Source organism: Dendropsophus ebraccatus, chromosome 6, assembly GCF_027789765.1.
Source record: "Dendropsophus ebraccatus isolate aDenEbr1 chromosome 6, aDenEbr1.pat, whole genome shotgun sequence".
Taxonomy (NCBI): Eukaryota; Metazoa; Chordata; class Amphibia; order Anura; family Hylidae; genus Dendropsophus; species Dendropsophus ebraccatus.
In genome coordinates this window covers 108,908,892-108,933,439 of record NC_091459.1, presented here as the reverse complement: position 1 = coordinate 108,933,439, position 24,548 = coordinate 108,908,892, and the positions used below count along the sequence as shown (strand labels likewise).

Genomic DNA, 24,548 nt, shown 5'->3' with positions numbered 1-24,548 from the left:
TCGACTGATCGCTGTCACTTTTACACGGGCTGATTATCGGCTGCAGGAGCGTTTCTAGCAACGTTACTGACCGATAATCAGCCCGTGTAAGGACAATTACTCTTGCTCATTTTTCCCACTTCCAATACATCAGCTAAAAGAACTGTCTGTTTACTTGCTGCATCATAAATCCCACTTCTTGACAGGTGCCATTGTCAGGAGATAATTCTTGTTATTCACTTGTCAGTGGTTTTAATGTTATATATGATTGGTGTATATTATAAATGATTGGATTTAGCAAATATGTAAGACGAAGCTTTGTCTCTAGCGTTCACTGAATAAAGCAAATAGGCTGTGAATTAAAAACCTTGTAAATGCATTACAGCATGATATACTTGTGTAATACCATATAGTCCCAAAAGATTGGATAAGTGACACTGCACAACACACTTCTTCTTGAGACATTAAAGATATACTGCATCTCACATAAAGATACAGCACATATTCTTGGGGTGTTATAGACTATGGCCATTCAGAATTTTTTTTTAACTCAAAGACCACCAATTACATTTAAAGGGGTTATCCACCTAAGAGCTAAAAAATTAAATGCTAGCTGCTCTTACTCACCAAGTCCTCTTGAGTATTTTGAGCCATCTCCTGTCTTTCTAGCTGCTGGCATTCCTGAGTTACAAGTTTTTCTAAAAAGCCAATCTATAACCATGATAGGAAACTACATTTCCCATCATCCATCTCCCTGATTGGTCCGTTTGCATACTTGCCCCCTTAGCTTTCTTTCCTGCCCACTGTTGTCATTACTATTGCACAGTAAACACAGGACTGTTTTTTTCACTGATTTTGTATCACATCACCCCAGTATGTATTCCATATTTGCTGATGATGTAGCAGAGCTGACGTGTGCATGGTGTAGCAGAGCTGATGCGCGCATGGTATAGCAGAGCTGATGCACGCATGGTGTAGCTATGCGCTTACATATTACAGAAACCTAGGCTCAGGGACACATGTAAGTCTATGGAAGCAGCACTTTCACTAGTGAACAGGTGCATGGAGATGATGTCTCCAAGTCAATAGACAGCCAACCCGGCCCCAGAGAGGAGATCACATGTCCTGTGACTACAAAGGGAGGGGGGAACAGGGAGCAATGTGTTGTCAGAGTGGACACAAAGGAGATGAATTTAGATCGGAGCGGATAAAAATGAGAAAAAAAACAGGGAAAGGTTGCAATATAGATTATACATGTATATTAGACATAGGGTGGTATTGGGAAGGGGGATTGTTTAGAATATTGTTTTAGTGACCTGGATAACCCCTTTAATAGCTGTACCTTCAGCAGAATTCTTAGGGTATGCTTACACACAGTTTAATTGCGTTAACAAAATAAAAATTCAATATTAATACTATTTTTTTTGGGGGGGGGGGGGGGAGAGCAAAATTCACCTGTTTTGTTTGTTTTTATTGTGCCTTTTTTTTTTTTTTTTTTTTAAAGAAACCAGGTTGATCTATAAGTAGATGGTATCAGGAAGAATGAGTGGTTGAAGCCAGATGTAATAGCAGAATTTAGGCTCCAGGAAGCAAGCTAAAGTATTGTAGTGTTTGTGGGCTGAAGGTCAGAACAGCTTGTACATCATGAGAGTCTAATGAGTAATGCGGTGTCAGGAGAGACTCTGAGTAATGGACCATCTAGTGTACTGTGAGGACCCATTGGTATTGTTGTATTACCAAGCACAGCCTGGAAATTGTCCTGCTTTACAGTAGTGGTCTGAGCAGGGCCGCTTTAACCAGAGGGCACATGGTGCACGTGCACCGGGACCACTGGTTAAAGGGGCCCCCCCCCGAGCAGGCCGGCCGTATCTATGTGCGACCAGTGCGGTCGCACAGGGCTCCGGCCACCAGCCTGTCAGGGGGAAGCGCCATGGATGTGTAATCTACTTACCCCTCCATGGCGCCCCCTGCAGCGCCCCCACGTCCGCCACTGCCCCCCTCCGCCCGCTGCGGCGCTTCAGCAGCAGTGATACTGACAGAGAGAGAGCCATTGGCTCCCTCCCTGTCAGTGACTCTTGTGGCCGCACTTTCTGCGGTCACAAGAGGCCGCACTCTCCCTATAGCGCCCGACGTCACTGGAGCGTCAGCGCGAGGGTAAGGGGAGTGCAGCCTCTTGTGACCGCAGGAAGTGCGGCCACAAGAGGGAAGAGAAGAGGAACGCGTGGACCTAGGTGAGTAAAAGTGTTTGTTTTTTTCAATGTTATATGGGAGGGGGAGCGCATTTACTATGGGGGGGCACAGGGGGTCTATATACTATGGGGGAGCACAGGGGGCTATATACTATGGGGGAACACAGGGGGGCTATATACTGTGGGGGAGCACAGGGGGCTATATACTATGGGGGAGCACAGGGGGCTATATACTATGGGGGAGCACAGGGGGGCTATATACTGTGGGGGAGCACAGGGGAGCTATATACTATTGGGGAGCACAGGGGGCTATATACTATGGGGGAGCACAGGGGGCTATATACTATGGGGGAGCACAGGGGGCTATATACTATTGGGAGCACAGGGGAGCTATATACTACTGGGGAGCACAGGGGGCTATATACTATTGGGGAGCACAGGGGGCTATATACTATTGGGGAGCACAGGGGGCTATATACTATCGGGGAGCACAGGGGGCTATATACTATGGGGGAGCACAGGGGAGCTATATACTATGGGGGAGCACAGGGGAGCTATATACTACTGGGGAGCACAGGGGGCTATATACTATTCGGGAGCACAGGGGAGCTATATACTATTGGGGAGCACAGGGGAGCTATATACTATTGGGGAGAACAGGGGAGCTATATACTATTGGGGAGCCATATACTATTGGGGAGCACAGGGGAGCTATATACTATTGGGGAGCACAGGGGAGCTATATACTATTGGGGAGCACAGGGGTCTATATACTATGGGGGAGAGCACAGGGGGGCTATATACTATTGGGGGGAGAGCACAGGGGGGCTATATACTATTGGGGGGAGAGCACAGGGGGGTTATATACTATTGGGGGAGAGCACAGGGGGGCTATATACTATTGGGGGGAGAGCACAGGGGGGCTATATACTATTGAGAGAGCACAGGGGGGCTATATACTATTGTGGGAGAGCACAGGGGGGCTATATACTATTGTGGGAGAGCATAGGGGGGCTATATACTATTGGAGAGCACAGGGGGGCTATATACTATTGGGGGAGAGCAAAGGGGGGCTATATACTATTGGGGGAGAGCACAGGGGGCTATATACTATTGGGGGAGAGCACAGGGGGGCTATATACTATTGGGGGGAGAGCACAGGGGGCTATATACTATTGGGGGAGAGCACAGGGGGGCTATATACTATTGTGGGAGAGCACAGGGGACTATATACTATTGTGGGAGAGCACAGGGGGGCTATATACTATTGTGGGAGAGCATAGGGGGGCTATATACTATTGGGGGAGAGCACAGGGGGGCTATATACTATTATGGTAGAGCACAGGGGGGCTATATACTACTGGGGAGAGTGCACAGGGGGGCTATATACTAATGGGGGAGCGCACAGGAGGGCTGTTTATAACTGGAGGAGCACATGTGGGTCTATATACTACAGGGACACCTTAAAACTATGGAGGCACAGAGGGGTGTAACTATGTAGGGGTACAGAGGGGTGTAACTACTGTATAGGGGTATAAGGGACCTAACTACTGTATGTGTTGGAGCCTAAAATATTTGTCTGGCAGATACTGGAGAGAAGATTTACAGCCAGGAGAAGACTTCAAGGTGGCCCAGGCTGGATGGAGAGAAAAAGAAAAGGTGACAGACTCTGATCGGAGAAGACGCCCCCAGTGAGTCACTGGATGTAACTGCACTCTGTTATAGGGTTGTAGTGTTAGGGGTCATGATGTGGCGGTATTATGTAATAGTATCATTGGTGATATCTTTCTGTTTTGTTTAGTGCAGTTTTTATGTAATATGTAATCACTGTATGGTGGAAATAGTGTTATAAGGTAACTACTGTATGTATTGGGGCTCTTGATACAGTGTGGGGGCAAATTCAGTACATTATACAATGTGCCGAAAGGGAAGGGGTGGGGCCCACTCTTGAGGGCTGTGCACTGGGCCCACCTATGTATTAAAACGGCCCTGGGTCTGAGAGTGCCTTCAACTAAAGGAGAAGGCAATTGGGGAAGCTCTGTATGGTCACTAAAGTAGTGTGGGTTAGGCGTTAACCCTGGGAGGCCTGCGTGGGCTGAGATATCAGCTCTGTGGGGAACCAATGTGTTGAAGCTTCATCTGGGATTAGGAGGGGTTAGCTTTAAAGCGACTGTGTACTCATAATCTGCTTGACCAAACCACTTGTACCTTCGGATAGCTGCTTTTATTCCAAGATCTGTCCTGGGGTCCGTTCAGCAGGTGATGCAGTTATTGTCCTAAAAATCAACTTTTAAACTGGCAGCCCCGTGTCAAACGGCCGTGGCCTACAATATCTGTGCCCTAACTTTGTACCCTCTTCCCCACCCTCTTAATCATTAGGAATGCCACTAGAAAATTTTCTCCTGTCTGAACACTGCACAAGTGCCTTAACGATCCAGCCCATGTGCTGTGCTAACACAAGTGGGGAATAGGAGACAATCTGCCTGGAGCATTCCTAATGATGAGGAGGGTGGGGAGGAGGGACGGAGAGGTTGTGCCAGCCTAATGCATACACAATCTAAGCCCCAGCCGTTTGACACAGGGCTGCAAGTTTAAAAGTTGTTTTTTAGGACAATAACTGCATTACCTGCCGAACGGACCCCAGGACAGATCTTTGATTTAAAGGAACTATCCGAAGGTACAAGCGGTTGGGGGTTGGGGGGGGGGAGATTGTGGGTACAGAGGCGCTTTAAAGATGTTAGCCAGCACTACAAAAACATGGCCACTTTCTTCTAGAGACAACATGACTCTTGTCTCCGTTTGGCTGCAGGTTTTGTAATTCCATTGAAGTGAATTGATCTTTATTGCAAACCACAGCTGAACTGGAGACAAGAGTAGTGCTGTTCTGTAGAAGAAAGTGGCCATGTTTTTGTAGCGCTGGATAACCTCTTTAAAGCACTGGTGACTGGTTCATACTAGGTGAGTGGTTGCCCTGTGATCTGTAATGTGGCCTAGAAACTTCAGTTCCGTAGTCTCAGTGGCCTGAACACAAGTTGAGTTGAGAAGTTCTGTGTGAAAGGAACACCAGTCTGAGGTCTCTGTTAATCTAAAAATTACCTGCCTAGAGTTAGGCTATGTTCACACTACGTAAGTTTCTGGCCGTAGCGCATTCCGTGAATAAGCGGCCGGAGACTTACGTAGTTTGCGTATAATGGAAAGTATACGAAGTACGGCTGCACAGTTCACACTACGTACGAACTTACGCCCGGATCGTACGTGGCGGCGTAAAAAATGAACCAGACCATTGTTTGCGGACGAAAATGCCGTAACTTACGCCCGTAGCGTTACATGCGGTCCCGTACGTAGTGGTGATTTCTTCATTTTTGCAGCTTTTTGTGCCGATCCAAAAGGTTCTGTGGGGTGTCCGGGGCTAGGCGAAGATATCCAAGTAAAAGACAGCTGTCAGATCGCTACATAGGGCGCTCGGGAAGTGTAAGTAGACTTCGGGCGTAAGTTCGCGGTCCGTACGTAGCCGGCCGCAAGTAGCGTAAATCTCCGGCCGGAGTTTACCGCGTATATGTATATTTATATGTATATTTTCGCGGCCGGACATATACGCAGTGTGAACATAGCCTAAGGCTTCATTTTCTATGGACAACAGTATCTACAGAGTTAAATGGTCAAAATCTGAGCAATATCCAATACTGGCTAAACAACTGGATGTCAGCTGTTAGTTACAGCTAGCCCCCACTAGTAAGGGTGTGTTCACACTGCGGAAAATACCTAGAAACTCCAAGCGGAACCCCCGCCGCGGACTCAGCTCGGAATCCCGCCTGCCTCACTGTCTCAGTGTTGTGTACAGGGTGCCTTTGCTTTCTGCAGCTCTCCGCTCAAAGAGTTGACATGTCAATTATTTTAGCAGAGATCCACACAGAGAAGAGGCTCCCTATACATAACATTGAGACAGTGAGGCAGGCGGGATTTTGGAGTGGAGTCCGCAGCTTGGATTTTGCTCAGAATTTCCGCCTGTTTTCAGGGCCGTATTTACCACTAGGCACCTGTGGTCCGTTGCCTAGGGCAGCACCTTGCAGGGGGGCAGCACCAGGGAGCAGGGGGGACAGAAAAAACTATTTTTTTATTTTTTAGTTTTTTAGTTTTCCTCCTTCCGTTCAGACTTGCCAATAAATCTGGTGTCTTTTCCAGGGGGGTGGGGGGTATGGTGGTATTGGTCAGGTCTGGTATCGCCAATAGGTGCATAAAGATGGCGTGTCTTCAGGTTTAGTGCCTAGGGAAGCAGCAGCTGTTAATACAGCCCTGCCTGTTTTCCTCAGTGTAAACGTACCCTAATGATGTAGGCACCAGTATATTTTCCTACACCTTGACCATGTTTATGGGAACAAACTACTTACATTCCCTACTGCCGTTATGGCTGAGAAGCGCAGGCACAAGCTTCTAAGGTTGGCTACACACATATAATTGTTAGCCAATAGATATCTGTCATGACTTTCCAATATACATGTATGATATTACAGTAGGTGGAACAAGATAAGCCTTTGCCAGACTTCTGTAGCTCTACGGCCTTATGCACACGTTCAGTATTTTTTTCTGGTCCTGAAACAACCCGTGAGAAATTGCGGATTGGACATCCGTATTCCATCCGTATTCCATCCGTATTTCCGTAATTACATTTTTTTACTACTCATTGCTTTTCAATGCACTTCATCCGGATTTTTTTGCGGAAATACGGATGCCAACATGTTACAATCCGTAAACAATCCGTAACCAATTGATTTCAATGAGAGGATCCGCAAAAAAATCTGGGTCCGCACCCGGTCCGCACTAGGACATGCCCTTTTTTTTTTACGGATTGATTTTCATCCATTTCTGCTACTGATCGTGTGAATAACCCAATAGACTTCAATGTGCACTAACTCGGATCCGGAAATACGGATCCGTAAATTACGGAACGTGTGAATAAGGCCTACTGATCAGTAAACAAAAAATGGACAAATCTGATGCTGGTTTTCAGCAGGGACATTTGCACTGTTCCCATGCACCTGGTGCAAGGGGCTGATGTTGGGATGGATCTTATCATCAAAACGAGACTGTCCAACATGTACGTGTGTGATATCATTCATGTCTGGCTGGTAGATTCATACCGCTCAGTTCTTGAGATGGTTTTTGAGTTTGGCTGAAAACCTTGCATTGCATTTGATTTCTGTCAAAGGTCAATGTCTACCATTAGGTACATGCATTCTTTTTTATTTTCCATGTATTGTAAGTAGACTTGTGAACAGGGCTGTAGAGTCGGTAAGCCACAGCTCCGACTCCAACTCCGACTCCTGAATTTTATTAGGACTGACTCAACTTCGACTCCCGACTCCGACTCCTGCTCCTTTATAAATGGCCAGTCATATACCAGGGGAGTTATTTATCACACTGGCTCAGCAGCTTCTCCCTAATGTCCTACATGATCCTGGGGCGACTTCTGAGGGAATAAAAGGAAAGATATAAAGCAGCTTCTCCTCTGTGTCTGCAGTGGATGCAGCCAGTCTCCAGCCTCTATGTCTTGAACAATTTAGAACTAGACTAGATGGAACAGGTGGTCTTTTCCTGCTGACAATCTTCTATGTTTCTAACTAATGTTCACCATACACTGAGAAACACTGATAACAATGCTAGATACCTGTAATATAGAGGTTTGGGGGCACGCCAAAGCGCACACACACAGCCTGCTACAGCCATAGCATATATATATATATATATATATATATACACACACACACACACACAGCCTGCTGCAGCCATAGCATACACACAGCTTGCTGCAGCCATAGCACACATACACACAGCCTACTGCAGCCATAGCGACTGAAGAAAAACACACACACAGCCTGCTGCAGCTATAACACACACACAGCTGCAGCTATAACACACATGCAGCTGCAGCCATAGAACACTGAAGAAAAACACCACATTGAGGACAAAGGTTACTGCTTCACTACTTCTCCTCCTCTATATTACACAGGATATCTTCATATTACACTGCTGCTCATATACAGTCATCCAGCATCCAGGAAGAGAACAGCACAGATCTCCCCCCACACAATGGACTCAGCTCAGAAACAAACTGCTAAATAGTGACCGACAACTTTTCCCCGACCCCCCTTATCTAATAGGGCCAGTGTCCTATATGAATGTTGCTCATAAAATATATTGATGAGCAAAAATTCTAAATTTGTTAAAGATTTTTTTTAAAGCTGGAGTTTGTACATTTTTTCCGACTCCACGACTCAGACTCTTACTCCACAGCCCTGCTTGTGAAGATAAAATGTTTAATAATTGATTGCTATCTGCTGTTTCATTTATAAAGCCTTGTCTGAACAAAAAATAGTTTATATTTTTCCAACTATATTTCGGCTTAGTCTTTCCTGCAAATTATACATATACTTATTAGCTGTGTAAAGCAGCGGTGGTGCTCCAAAGAACGCCATGTCCCCCACTTTTGTTTACAGTACACAGCCTGGTATTTTACAGCCAGTATGTCTGGTACTGGAGTTCTCTGCAATTTAGTCCTATTTAGGGTGCGTTCACACCTACAGGATCGGCAGCAGATCCGCAGCAGATTTGATGGTTCAGATTTGATGCTGTGTTCAGTTATTTAAATGAAATCTGCTGCGGATCTGCAGCAGAAAATACACTGTGGATCCGGTAAGTGTGAACAAACTCTTAAAGAGACCGTGTCGTCAGAAAATGACAATGCTTGAATCAAGTTTCTTTTTTTAAAGAATTTTTGATTTTTTTCATTTTCTATTTTACTATCTATGTTATAATAAATCTTGCAGTTTTAATCTAGCCACTAGGTGTAAAGCTAAACTGAGACTAGGTGTAAAGCTAAACCTGTTCTGTAGAGGCCATTTCCCAGTAGTGCCCTCCTTATCAACACAGATGGGAGCACAGTGAAAGGTGACACCTGTATATAGATAACAGAGGTACACACAATAGCTTTTCCTCACAACTTAAGGTGGCCATACACCTTCAATAATTGACGGCCCCCATCCTGCCCCTGTCCTCCCCATACACAGGAACGTTTGGCAGGGTCAAGCAATCCTGTGTTCTCCATAGAGAGGGGAGCGGTAAGCTGCAGACAGAGAGCTCTGGCTGCAGCTTTTTTTTTCAGGAACAAAGGAGTTGACCCCTATCTCTACCAACATCATCTGTCAGTGTTTGGAAGCGAGAGCCTAGGTGATGCATTTTCTTCAGAGAGGTTTTCTCATTAAGATAAATAGATCTGGGGAAGTCCGGTTTTAGAGATCTATACATATGAATTCTTTATGTGCCTGTTTTATTTAAATAGCCTGTTACCTTTGGTTATGACCCCCTTATAGCATCCACTAGGGTGGTCACACCCTAACAGGGCTTAGACCCGCCTCCCTCTTGATGATGTCATTGTCACAAAATGGCTGCCACAGAGCAGCCTGGGATCAACAGTCATTAGGTAAGAATGAGTTTACTTTATTTCCTGGTGGGAAGTTGAGGGGGGAAAAGATAGGGAAGGGGGGCAAATAGGCGATTGAAGCATATTAAAAAGTAGTTTAACTTTGTAATGTGTTTAACCTCTTAAGGACGGAGCCACTTTTCGTTTTGCGTTTTGTTTTTTTCCTCCTTGTGTTTAAAAGGCCATAGCACTTGCATTTTTCCACCTAGAAACCCAAATGAGCCCTTTTTTTTTGCATCACTAATTGTACTTTGCAATGACAGGCTGAATATTTGCATAAAGTACACTGCGAAACCAGGAAAAAATTCAAAGTGTGGTGAAATTGAAAAAAAAACGCATTTCTTTTATTTGGGGGTATTTGTTTTTACGCCATTTGCCCTGGGGTAAAACTGACTTGTTATGCATGTTCCTCAAGTTGTTACGATTACAACGATTTATAACATGTATAACTTTCATTGTATCTGATGGCCTGTAAAAAATTCAAACCATTTCTATCGGTACCTTGATTGCGCATATACGAATTTTTGATCGCTTTTTATTACATTTTTTCTGGATTTGATGCGACCAAAAATGCGCAATTTAGCATTTTTTGGCACTTACGCCGTTTACCGTGCGAGATCAGTAATGTGATTAATTAATAGTTCGGGCGATTACGCACGCGGCAATACCAAACATGTTTATTTATTTTATTTATTTATTTACTTTTATTTAAAACATGGGGAAAGGGAGGTGATTCAAACTTTTATTAGGGGAGGGGGCTTTTTATTAATAACAGCACTTTTTTTTTTTTTTTTTTACACTTATACTAGAAGCCCCCCTGGGTGACTTCTAGTATAAGTGCACTGATCTCTCATTGAGATCTTTTCTGTATAGCTATACAGCAAAGATCAATGAGATCGGCGCTCGGATGCTTTCGTCTGCTGCAGCCGAAAGCATCCGAGTGCCGAGTCGGGATCAGCGACATTTTGGTGGAGACCCCGTTCGGAGCAGGATGCGGCACCCGGGACCCGGGACCGCGGCGGTTCAGAGCGGGGTCGCCGCGCGGCCCCGCTCTGAACACCTCTTGCGGACGCATGGCGTACTGGTATGTAATGCGTCCTTAAGAGGTTAAATTACTGGAAAAAAGCGTTTCCCCAGAGTTGTCCTTTAACAAACTGGTGTAAAGTAGAATTGTCTTAGTTGCCCCCAGCAACCAATCACATTCCACCTTTCATTTTTCAAAGAATCTGTGAGGAATGAAAGTGGAATATGATTGGTTGCTAGGGGGAACAAAGAAAATTCTACTTTAAACCAGTTTGATAAATCTCCCCCTTAGTCCCTATCGTGCATAGGATTATGGGAAAGTGTTTGCACTGTTGAATGCCTAAAGCACAGCATGCCTATACTCCTTTTCATTATGTCTGTGGTACACAGATTTTACCAACTTTGCTTAGGGGGGAAACCCCTTTAAGTGAATGGGACTGACACGGCTGCTACCAAATGTAGCTTGTTACCCAGTGTAGGACATGTGGCTGTGGATGAATAGGACCCTCATTGAACTGATATTGATGGCCCATAGACCATCAATATCTAAGTCCCAGGAGACCCCTTTAAGTAATTGTATATATAATAAACAGTGTTTTAGAAAGACTAATAATAATAAACATAAAAATATAAATATATAGTATAAAAATGTATGTATGTATATTTTCAAATTGAGGAAAAATATGCAAATGAGTAATATATAGAAAAGCGACCTGAGGGATATATAAATATAAGTATATGAGATAGAGAGAGAGATGTATAGATAGATATAACTATATTAGATAACTAGATAGATAGATGCAACATAGCATTACGGGTTGAGGAGGCAAAAGAATCGCATTATGTTGGATGGCCGGTAGATTCCCTGCATCATACTAGAGCAGCAGCCTATAAAGTGTTGAGGCTCAGTGATATTTCACGCTATCTGTGCTATAATTTGATTATAATAGACAGAGCTATCATGTTATGCAAATGAATATCTTTTCGTTACTCTATAGACAGATCACGTCTACATACACAGACACACATTAGTTGCGCTGATACCCTGCTATCCAACCCCAAAAAAGCACAATAATATTCAATGATTCTCCTCCAGCTTAATATATTAAGGCTACAGTAACAGCAAAACATGGCTTCTATCGATGCGTGAATTATTTATTATCCTGCTATGCATTGTTTTCATACGTGCTATGAAAAGAAAGCATTTCCAAATCGGTAGAGGATTTCTAAGCAACTGATGTCCCTTGAGAGTTAAAGGGTTAACTCAATCGTACTTAGCGACCTTGGTTGATTAACACATTATATGATATAACGCTGGCAGAGCAGCGACACAATAATAGATTGCTGCATCATGTTAGATGTGTCAGCAGACTAACGTTTCAGCCATTTTGCAGCAGTAGCTTAAAATGGCTCCTGCAGGGGAAATAAAAGAAGCTGGTGAGGAATAGAGCCGTATATATCTGTCCTGACATCACGATCAGAACAGGAAACTCAATGTAACATCAAATGCCTGACAGGGCTGCGGTGCCCAACTCTACATCAGCGCTACATGCAAATGTATAATGTCCCCTGCTTTACAATACTTCTAATAGATTATAAGACAGGCTGCCCAGTTTAACTACCAAAGACGCCATTTTCTTTCTTTTTTACTTCCTGGCAGCCATTTTGAGGTATGCAAGCTGACTCAAAATGGCCGTCGCTACAGATTCGTTTCCCCTTTTGTCCACAACATAAACAGGTTCAAAATAAATGACTGCGGCGCAATGAAGATGGCCTTCATAAAGTGCAGCTGATATATTAGATTCAGCGACATGTATTTAGAATAAAATCCTTATTAGAGTCCGATAGTACTACGCAGCCTATACGCCCATTGTTCCTAGCAACACAGAAAACATCTGGCAGAAAAAGTGTTAAATGCAGCCTGCGGATAACATACCGCTTTTTTTTTTAGCTGCGTACATATTGTTGTTGATACATTTGTATGAGAACGCATTATGCATATAATAGGAATCATCGTCTGCCATAGGCTTGAGAACGCACAGCACGCAGCTATGTCTGCACACGGATGAAAACAATAAATCATTTCCCAGAAGACAAAACAACAAGCAGAAGAAGAAGAAGAAGAAGAAGGAATATGCCTTCTGTGGAAAGCATTTTCTACTTGCCTGGTGGAAATTTTTCTAGAAATAACATTATCTTCCACGGTGTTAAAACCATTTAGCGAAAAATTTTCCGTTGCCACAGTAACAAGGCAAGGGCCCAGTCTAGAGAGATCATCACAAATGCAGAATCTCCGTCTTAAAGGAGCTTTGCAGCAAACACGCACACACACACACACACAGCAAGACAAGGAATGCGGGGGGAAAAAAAGAATAGAAAAACACCCCGTTCTGTCCGGATTTGGATGCACGACATCAAACCATCCTGCGTCAGTCTAGCTATTAACCCTTCCACCCCCACAGCGGCCTTTGCAGGCCTCAAATGTTATTCAACAGACGCAGGCAGTGCTTTGCACAGAACAACAAGGCAGGACCAGTAACAGACACATCCTATCTTCATCAACAAACAAAAAAAAAACATCTAATTTCTCCTTTTTCTCAAAATATCTAAATTATTAACCCCAAAATGTAAAAAAAAGTCATGCCATTCGGTTTTAGTGCAGATAGCCATTGTAGCGAAGAGCAAGCAAGGGGTTACTGTCACATAAAGGCCTCACTTGATCTTTTTTACTTGACTGTTTTAATAATAGAAGGGAACGGCTGAGATCTGTTTCGGTTTACAGAGCACAGCTCATTAGAATTTCCTTCTCTAGTTTTTTTTATTAAATTTTATGTTGTCATTCAGTCATTTTTTTCTTATATCCGAACAATAGGCAATCCGAGAAGTAACCGGAAAGCAGTGAACAGTTAACATGTGTAATAAGCCGTCCGCCATACTGTGGCATACACCTTTCACACAGAAATTCATTTTAAGGCAATAGAGCAAAAGAGAGATGAGGTGCCTAGAGGTCATTTACATAAAATCCATTTCCTAAAGGCAGATGGCATCTACGTTATATCATCATCACCCAGTACAGGTGAACCATACAGTCAAGTATGTCGCCTGCCTGCTGCTGGTGTATGTGTGATAACATACAGCTATCTACTTGTGTTCGGTGTTCTAGCCCAGTTCCTATGAAAATTAGACATATTCAGAGTTGGCGCTGTGTGCGGACGGTAACGACAACAACATGCACTTTCGACCTACCTCTAAGAACCATTTAAGAGACTGTTAACACGTAAAATACTTTCAGCCTTCCTGCGTGTCGCGCAGTTATGGAAGAATAAAAATAAAACCTGTTTTGTTTTGTTTTTTAATTCGGTCCACGCTTCATGGATAAGAAGAGCTGTCGTCGGTAGAATCAGCTGTACAGCAGCTCGGACGGCTGACATTCACGAGAAGTGGATTTTCCATTGAGGGAATGGATCTGGCTAGCAGTGATAATCCACCTCCGGGTTTTCTTCATGCTGTGTCCCATTGATCCGCAGCTTCGTATAAATAACGGCAGGACTGACCACTGCAAAGGGCCACTTCTCTGTTCCCCTGGAGAACCCAGCGTTTACCCATAACTTCCGCATAAGAGAGGCGAGCTACAGTGCTATGCAGGAGTTAAAAATAGATTTTTTTCCATTCCTCCTACTACCTGCATTGCAAGCATATTAGTTTTCAAGCGCTTTAATTTGATATTCACATTAATTAACAATACAGCATACATTATTTAACCGGGCACATACAGCACAGGATTAAAAGCAAGATTAATACCATCACGCAGCCTTTCACCATCTATGATTAATTTTTTTTTTTTTTTTTTTTAAGCTGGTATTTTGCATGAGATGACGGTGATAATGCCGGCTGTAAGATGGTTAGAGATGGAAGTGAGAGACAGGAGGGTGCAGTATGTTATGTCAGGCAGAGTATTTACATACTGACAGCAGTGTATAATGGATTCAGAGCACAGCATGCAGAAGAGAAGGCATTAATCCTTGCTGCCATTTCAGCCTTGCAAGACATGCATTCTGCAGCATCGCTTATGAAGGAGGAAGGATAGAGCCAGCTCACCTTAAACGCTGTATGTGACTAACGGTGCGGATGATCAACAAGCCATCGGCAGCTCCGGATTGAGGAACGGAAAGCAAGAAATGCAAAAATAATAATAGGAAAAAAAAAAGAAAAAACAACCTTTTACTCAGCTGGCAGTTCCCCAGATGTTATGTGACAGGCTTCTGAAAGACAACAGCGTCATCGCCTTGTACAGCCGTGCATATGACCATTCCGGAGCTGATGCAGGATGCACACATATTATGTATGACATCCTTCTTCTAGCTGCAAAATAAAGCCCACTGCTTGAACATGTTCTTCGGGAAGGGGTGATGTCCTCTTCAGGCAGGCTTCACAACACCGCCCTGCATTCACAATCTTTTGCTCCCTTTTTTTTTTTTTTTTTGGTTTAGAAAGCTGCCGTTTAAGTTTTATTAAAAGCCATATCCTTTCCACAGTTTGCAAGCCACAGAGATCCAGTCATCTGACCGGCTAATTGTATTTAGGCAACACCCTACTTACCACAGGCTCGGCAAGTGCTAAATATATCAGCATTACAGCTGCTCAGTCGCACAGGAAAATACGTACTAAAGAATTGTTATTTCCTCTTGTGATAAAAAAGAGCGATTCCTTCAGAACTGGACTCGGCTCAAACATTGAGTAATCCATTGGCGTTTTTTCGCTTGCATAATCCGAGTACTCTGACCCACATAATGCAAACAAGTCATAGCCGAACACATACTAAACTGTACGCACCTACTGACTGGTGGCTGTATTAACCGTCTGGCTGCCTGCTCTGCATATTTTACTGCACTGTGACCAGGAGCTCGTGACGGCGGAAACCAGAGAATACATTCTTTCAGGGCATTGTACAGGGATAATGCTATAATACTTTCATTTTCATGGGGTTGGCGGCGGTAAATATGTTTTTATTTTATACCACTTGCTGTGTTTTAGAGGAAACAGGCATGAGACTGAATACAGAAATTTAGTAAGTGTTTCTGTAGATTTTTAAATAGCAATCTATTTCCTTTAACGCTATAAATAGTCAGATATCAATGTAAACAGTATACAGTATGGTTTTAATTAACACATAAAGAGCTTAAAATCTTAATAGTACTTAATGGGTGCAGCAGCCACTAAATTATCCCTCAAAGTCTCAATAGTAAGACCACTCTGTATGCAAAGTGGTGTATTCCTCTTGACTGATTGGCTGTCAGGCGTCACGACTCCTTTATAGGAAAGTGACATGGAGCCTGCTGGGTGACAGCGGACTGCAGAATAATGCTTTGAATTCAGCACTGTACATGCTGCTTTATATTCAGCACATGTTGACCAAAGTACATAGCTCATAGGCACCATTTTTTTTGCAATAAGAGAGATAGGGCATTCCCGAGTGTGTAAAATATGTGTAAATCATATCACTCCTATTAAAAAATCACAACTAAGAAAGATTTGATAACAGCACCAGCAAAGTGTACTGTATACTTCTATATACAGTAATAGCAGTACAGTTACCATTTAATTATGAGCCACAAATCTGTTTTGACTTTGACTTGGCTGACACATTGACCATACACAGTGTCGCACTGGGGTGTGTGGGGCCCACCAAAGGAAATGATCCTGGGGGCCCACCAATGAAGAACCAGTGAGAAAAGACATTCAGTGTTAGTGCATGTTCTAAAGCTGGGGGCCTACCGGAGGATCCTCCGCTCCTCTGGTGGGTCAGTCTGACCATACACAAGATGATTGCTAGGAGATTATCAGACACTAGTGGGGAATACATCTTACCAAAAGGCGTACCATAACTCTACCAAGCCCAAGTGAATTGTTACATGGCCAGTGTGGAACTGCCAGATATGGCACAGCATGACTAAATGGGAGTCTTTATTGCATTAAATTTTGAAATTACATATAAATGGGCCTGAATTTACATAATCTACCTACAAGAGAATCTGTTCTCTTTAGAGTATCTGCAGCTATAAGGCTCTATGAGCCCATAAAGTTCTGCAATGCAGCAATAATAGCCAATATGACCTTTGTTGCTATAATCATTATGAATATTGTCACTGTAACTTTAGACTACCACTATCTCCTATGATGAGCGTGATGACTGCTTAGGCTACCACTAACCCCTATGGAGGATAAAGAGAAGTGTGTGTCTAAAGCCACTGTCAGGGACTGTGCTGACAACTAATATCGACAGTGACTGGTGAATTTATTCACACCTCTTGTATGGATGGTTTTTTATATAAGTAGTGAGTTTCGGATGTAGCTCAAGCTGTGCACTGGCCCACTTCATCCTGAATTTTAGAAGTGATAGCAGCAAGGAAAGCAGGTAGTCTGACAGCAGTCGTGTACCTAACATAGAGCCAGGCTACAAAGTCGATATAGGGCCCAGCGGACAGGGGTACCCAGTAAGGGACCAAAAGGCCCTGCCCAAATCTGCCTAGCAGATCGGAATTTAGGCAGTTCTGTCCACCACCCCACATATGGGGTAGGACTCCCTGCATAATGGGGGAACTACCTACTTAAGGACATATCTACCTAAGGGGGGCTATCTAACTGCTGTGGGGGACATAGCTACTTAATGGAATACCTATTTACCTAATGGGGCACTTTTATGCTATGTTCACACACTGTCTTAATGACAGATATTTTAGTGAACGGCCATAATTTTACAGCAAATAACGGCCATTATTTTAAAACAACGGCAGTTTGTTTCAAAATAATGTCTGTTTTCTAAACAAAGGACGTTATTTGCTGTTACATGATGGCCTGCCACTAGAAACGACCATCATTATGATGGTGTGTAAACATAGCCTTACTGTGCAGGAGACCAAGTGGGGCATTATTGAATGTATAGCGGTGGGATGGTTGTTGGAAAAGAGATGTCTTTCTGTCAGATTATGCAGAAATGAGTCATGGCAGTTTGGGAAAAAAGGAAAGAGAATGACTCTAAGAAGATGTCACCTGTGAGTCACTGAGTAACTGTGGCAATATTATTCAGTCACTATGATGGTAGTATTTATTAGATAGGCTGGTATTACTGTCCTTAGTACAGTGGTATTATTAGTAATAACAGTCTGTCTACAGTGATTTTTATTTAGTAACAGTATGATGGTATTATTCTCTCCTTATGTAGGGGGGTAATATGTGGTTATGGTGTGGTGGTATTACTCGTCTCCTGTATAGTGCTAATATTGGTCTCACTATTTGGGTTGGTCAGTAACAATATTATGGTAATATGTTTGGTGATAATGTTTGCTTCTTGTAGACTGGAGGCACCCCCTGGAAAAAGGCTAGGGATATCTGGCTATTGACGTGTTTTGAGACTCGCAACCAAGGCTCCACGGACTCTTGTTTTGCATATTTAAATTTTTGGGGGCATCAGTGGAGTTCAGTGATTACTGTGTTTTGTTGGTAGATTTGTCATTGCCCCAACAAGCCAGCATCCTGCTTCACACTGATGAGGGGCAAATACCCCGAAACGACTGTCTGTGGATAGATGCCTGCCTTGGCAAGCCCTTGTCATGTCGCAATACTTGCACCATGAGTTAGACTTTGACACAAAAGGGGCCACCCTGTTGTTTCTCTATTTATGTTCCAATACTCGCAACCGAGTGGGACTTAAGGGGCTACCTATCAGGGTGGTGTGGTGCTCTCCCCATCATGGAGGCACCCCGTGGCAACAGGCTAGGGATATCTGGCTATTACCGTGTTTTGAGGCTCCACTGACTCTTGTTTTGCATATTTAAACTTCTTGTATACTGGTCTTATTTTGTAACTGACTATTGCTTTGTCGTATACAATATACATGTAGAAAATAGTCTTTAGCTTTAGTCGTGTTGTCTTGGAGATACAAATAACTATGATAAACATGCACCATTGTCTAGGAGTCCTAAGCCATGATTATGTATTCATGTTTGTATGCCACAGAACACTAATTTTATTTGTAACCTGAGGTATACAGTCCATAGATTAGGTTCCCAAAATTGCACTAATCTGTTTCATTGAGGTTTGAGGTTAATCAGGTCCAGAATTTACCCTAAGACCTATTGGATTCTAGTTAACGCTCCTATCTGACAGGTTCTTTCAGGGCCGATTCTAGATTTTCTGCTGCCTTGAAATAGCGACCCCCTCCTCAAGTTTTACATGAAGAAAATTACCATCATACTGCTCATGAACAAAGCCCACTATACTGAGATAAACATTATATAAACACCAAATAATACTGCCATACCCCATAGTGACTGTTAGGACTCGAGCCATGCATTCGGCTCAGCGTCCATAGCAGTCGGACTGCTTTTCATGTTTCTGCTCAGCTCTGTAATTCCTGGTTGTAGCTGAGTCCAGTATTGCACTCCCCTTGCTGATCAGCATTAAGTGTTTGGGACCAGAGTATTGTGCCGAGGGACTGGTGTAAGGCAAATGTAGTGCCAATCTGTGGATATAGTGTACCTGGATTTTGCAAAAGCGATTTTGCCTCATGGGGGTCTGATGGGTAAGTTAAGGTCCATGAGTTCAGAAAGTTTAGTCTGTAACTGGATTAAAAACTGGCTTAATAATCGTACCCAGAGAGTGGTAGTCAATGATTCCTACTCCGAATGGTCCCCGGTAATAAGTGGTGTACCCCAAGGGTCAGTACTGGGCCTCCTTCTGTTTAACTTGTCTATTAACCCCTAGACAATCTAGGACGTACCAGTATGTCCTGGAAGTCTGTGCCCAGACGACCCTGGACATACCGGTACGTCCTGAGCTATGAAGCGTGCTCCGGAGAGGAGCGCGCTTCATAGCAGGTGGGGACCGGGTGCAATCAGCAGCCGGCACCTCACCGTTAATGACACGCTGCAGCGCGATCGCTGACATCAACTCGCGGCTGCAGCGTTTAAGTGTGCTGTAAGTGACAGGGGGAGTCCCCTGTCACTTACCGATCGGGACCCCTGCAGTGTGACTGCGGGGGTCCCGATCGTTAAAATGGACCGCTGGAGGTCTCTCACCTGCCTCCGCGCGGTCCGATCGGGGATCTGTTCACTGAGCCTGCACAGGCAGGCTCAATGAGCAGCGTGCCGATAACACTGATCAATGCTATGCCTATGGCATAGCAATGATCAGTGTATAAAATGAAAGTAATGTATGTAGAAGTCCCCCAAAGGGACTTAAAATATATATATATAAAAAAAGTTAAAATCACTAATACACTACCCCAAAACCCCTCCCCCAATAAAAGTTTAAATCACCCCCCTTTCCCATTATATAAATAAAACATATATAAATAAATAAACATATAATATACCGTAGCGTGCGTAATTGTCCAATCTATTAAAATATAAAAAAAAGTCATTGTGAGCGGTGAACTGCGTAGATGAAAAGAGGGAAAAAAGTGCGCGGATTACAGATTTTATGTTATATTATATATAAAAAAATGTAATAAAAGGTGATCAAAACGTCTGATCTTCACAAATATGGTATTAATAAAAACTAGAGATCATGGCAGAAAAAATTACATCTCATACAGCCCTGTAGGTGAAAAAATACAACCGTTATAAGCGTCACAATAGGCCCATTTTAATAATAATTAATTGCGAAAAAAAAGGATTTTATTAAAAAAATATATATAACATTAGAAAATCTGTGTAAACCTGCATATAGTTGTGTTCGGACTGACCTATAGAGTAATAGTATCACGTCGCTTTTACCATATAGTGCATTATCTAGAGTTACCATATTGCATTCTTTTTTACGATTTCACCTATTTATATTTTCATAAATAATATATTTGGGATTCCGTCATACATGTTATGGTAAAATGAAAGACGCCATTACAAAGTACAACTATTCCTGTAAAGAACAAACCCTTACATGGCTCTGTAGATAGAAAACTGAAAGTGCTAGAGCTCTTAGAAGGGGAGGAGGGAAAAACAAAAGCGCAAAGATCAAAATTTGCGCGGTCCACTGGGTCATTTTGGGCCTGGTCCTCAAAGGGTTAATGATATTGAGAATGGAAATAAAAACAATGTTTCTATCTTTGCAGATGACACCAAGCTTTGTAGTACAGTCTATGGAAGATGTGCAGATGTTACAGGATGACTTAGACACACTTGGCAAATGAGGTTCAATGTGGATAAATGTAAAGTTATGCACCTGGGTACTAATAACCCGCATGCATCATATGTCCTGGGGGGAGTTACTCTGGGAGAGTCACTGATGGAGAAGGATCTTGGTGTACAGCACGGCACACAATGTCAGTCAGCTGCTTCTAAGGCCAGCAGGATATTGTCATGTGTTAAAACAGGCCTGGACTCTCGGGACAGGGATATGATATTACTGCTATATAAAGCTCTGGTGCGGCCTCATCTGGAGTATGCTGTCCAGTTTTGGAACCCGATTCATAAAAAGGATGTTCTATAGCTGGAGAGGGTACAAAGACGGGCAACTAATCTAATAAGGGGAATGGAGCATCTTAGTTATGAGGAGAGATTGAAACAATCAAATTTGTTTAGTCTGGAGAAGAGACGTTTAAGGGGAGATATGATTAAATATATAAATGGCCCCTAAAAAAAATATGGGGAAAAGATGTTCCAGGTAAAACCCCTTCAAAGGACAAGAGGGCACTGCCTCTGACTGGAGAAAAAAAGGTTCAATCTCCGGAGGCGACAAGCCTTCTTCACCATGAGAACTGTGAATCTGTGGAACAGTCTACCCCAGGATCTGGTCACAGCAAAAACAGTAGAGGGCTTCAAAACAGGCAGAGACAAGATTTTAGACCAAAATAACATAAATGCATATGTATAGAACCTATCATCATCCGAACCCCTTCCCTGTATCCATCCCCTCCTTGTATATCCCCCTTCCCTGCATCCATCCCCTCCTTGTATATCCCCCTTCCCTGCATCCATCCCCTCCGTGTATATCCCCCTTCCCTGTATCCATACCCTCCTTGTATTTCCCCCTTCCCTGTATCCATCCCCTTCTTGGTTGAACTTGATGGACATGCGTCTTTTTTCCACTGTATAAACTATGTAACTATGAGTGATTGTGACTGACTACTGACACTCCCAATCAGCTGTCAGTATCTCGGCTGGGACTTCTAGACCTATAAATATCCTCACTTGTCTCATGTTCCTTGCCTGTGATAGTACCTGGTTCATCCTAGAGTTACTTGACCTAGCATTTCCCTGCATTTGTATTCTGGTTACCTGACTTCTCCTATTAACCCTTTGACTACCGCTTTGGACAGGATTTTGTACTTTGCTGTTAGGTTGGTTTTGACTTGGACTCCTGATTTTCCCTTTATTGTGATGTGTATTGTCTTGTTTTGTTCTGTGTTCCACTTAGTGAGATCAGGGTCTGCCGTCCAGTTGTCCATTTGCCATTTTAGGGCATCTGAGGCAAGTAGGTAGGGACTGTGGAGTGGATTCCAGCTTCAGGGCTCACTTGTCCTTGTGTTTCCCTGTCTCTAGTCTAAAAGTGACTAAATATTACCACTACACAAGCAAAAAATAATGCCGCCACATCTTAAACACACTACCACTGCTTAATGATTGCACAAAAAACTGTACAGAGTCCAGCATTACCACCAATGACAGTATAATGATCAGGGTGCAATTACATTCAGTGACTTAGAAGTGATGTCTTCATTCACTTTCTCTTTTCTTCTCCATTCAGTCTAGGCCATCATAAAGACTTCTGTTAGCGATGACTTGTCCATGCAGCACCTATTAGACAAACATTTTTGGCTGCACACTTTTTTAGCACCCTCATGTGTCCTTATAGTCCCCCTGTAGTTTCTCTCCTGTGTCCTCATAATCCCCCTGTAGTTCCCCTGCTGTGTACCTCTGTAGTCCCCCTCCTGTGTCCTCATAATCTTCCTCCTTTATCCCCCTGTAGTTTCTCTCCTGTGTCCTCATAATCCCACTTTAGTCCCCCTGCAGTGTCACCCTGTAGTCACTCTCCTATGTCCTCATAATTCTCCTGTAGTTCCCCTGCTGTGTCCCCCTCATGTGTCTTCATAATTCCCCTCCTTTGTACCCCTGTAGCCCCCCATCTCCTGGATAAGTAAAAAAACAAACAAACCACTTGCCTCACCAATCGCTGTCATGCTGCTGTGGCCTCCTGGATGGTCCTGGTTCATGCTGCTTACTGATCTCATGGAGCAGCCTGACCAGGAAAACATTACTGGCTGCTCCAGATAACGTCTAGGTCGCAGGCCGAACACAGCCTGCGATATAACAGTGAATGGCACAGAGCAGAGAGCTAAAGGCTCCCTGCTCTGTGTCTCCTGTCAGCTGTGTGTGTGCCCTTATCAGGACACAGACACAGCTGGCCGCAGCAGCACCCGTACAGTGCAGGAGCAGGGAGTCTGGTGCCAGACTACAGTTCCTGCTTCACTGTGGATGCTCACTGTGTATGGACCCTGAAAGTTCTTATGATCTGCCGCAGGGCCGGACTGGGACTTAAAATCAGCCTTGGCATTCAAACCCCAGCAGCCCACATAACATATTGTCCCCACATATCATGGATAGCAGTATACAATAAACGCTGTAGCAAATTCTACTTCAATTCTTGCAAAACCAGTGCCACCCCTGTCTCTGGGTTGTAAAATGAGCTGAAAAGACTCCTTAATTGAAGACAAGAGTGGTGCTGTTTCTGGAAAAAAGTATCCCAGTTCCATGTTTTTCTAAGCCTGGATAACCCCTTTAAATATCCGAACACCCCTCGTCAAAACATAAAAACATAGATCTAACATAATCCATTGTAGAATTGATGCATATTTATTTAAACTGAACAAATCAGCAGAATCAAATCCACAATGGATTAGGTATTAAAGTACCCTTAGGGTGTGTTCACACTATGGAATTCTCGCCGATAACATCCTGCTGCTCGCTCCTGTGCTCCCGTCCCATAGACTCCATTCTATGCTCAGGCAGATTCCTCAGATTCTATGCTCTGGTACAATCTGTGAGGTCCACGCCAGGCACTGAGCTGTAGTTCTTGGCATACAGGTGTTGGGGAGATATAAATGACAAGATCTTTAGTCCAATGTAAACTTTTATTTTCATCCTTTTCATTACAAGTAGAAGTGTCATAGCGACAGAACCTAGCCACAGCGGCAACTCCTGTCTCCACCCCTTCCTGCGCTGACTGATTGACATACAGGGCGATGCTGCTGCTATTGCTATGACACTTCATCTGGTAGTGAAGAGGACGATTATAAAAGTTTACACTGCTGGGATGTACAGTTCTGTACCTGGTATGAACCTCACAGATTCCCTTTATGGTGCGTTCACACCTACAGGATCTGCAGCTGATTTTCTGCAGCAGATTTCATTTAAATAACTGAACACAGCATCAAATCTGCTGCAGATCCTGTAGGTGTGAACGCACCCTAAAGGGTACAAACACACACAGCAGATACGCAGCAGATACGTAACAGATACGCAGCAGATACGCAGCAGATTTGATACTGTGTTCTGTTATTTAGATCTAATCTGCTGCGTATCTGCTGCGTATCGCAGCGGTAAATACGCAGCGTATAAGCCGTGTGTGTTTATACCCTAAAGGGGAAAAACATGGCCATTTTCTTCCAGAAACAGCACCACTCTCTTCCTCGGGTTGGCACTGTTATTGGAGGAAAATAACTATTTTTGAATCCCCTTTCTTTATCCTGACTATCTCTGCTTACATATAAAGGCCGTATGGGTAATAAGCTTTTAGTCATTACAAGACGTGAGCTGGTTATGTTCCCATGTTGGGATTGTATGTGCAATCCAAGATACACAATGATCTGCTAGATATCTGTT

At 43.5% G+C, this 24,548-nt stretch overlaps 1 protein-coding gene and 1 long non-coding RNA gene across 11 annotated transcripts in view; one reads left to right on the top strand and one right to left on the bottom strand.

Moving 5' to 3' along the window:
* The window catches only part of ZBTB38 (zinc finger and BTB domain containing 38), a 34,049-nt gene extending 18,743 nt beyond the window's left edge, over window positions 1–15,306 (bottom strand). For 3 of the 9 annotated variants that reach the window (XM_069975601.1, XM_069975604.1, XM_069975605.1), the window contains exon 1: window positions 14,767–15,257. The gene's annotated coding sequence lies outside the window, so the exon portion shown is untranslated. The other 6 variants (XM_069975599.1, XM_069975600.1, XM_069975606.1 and 3 more) reach the window with 4 other exon arrangements.
* Window positions 1–24,548, top strand: part of LOC138795896 (uncharacterized) — a 99,269-nt gene that overhangs the window by 7,477 nt on the left and 67,244 nt on the right. The window lies entirely within an intron of this gene.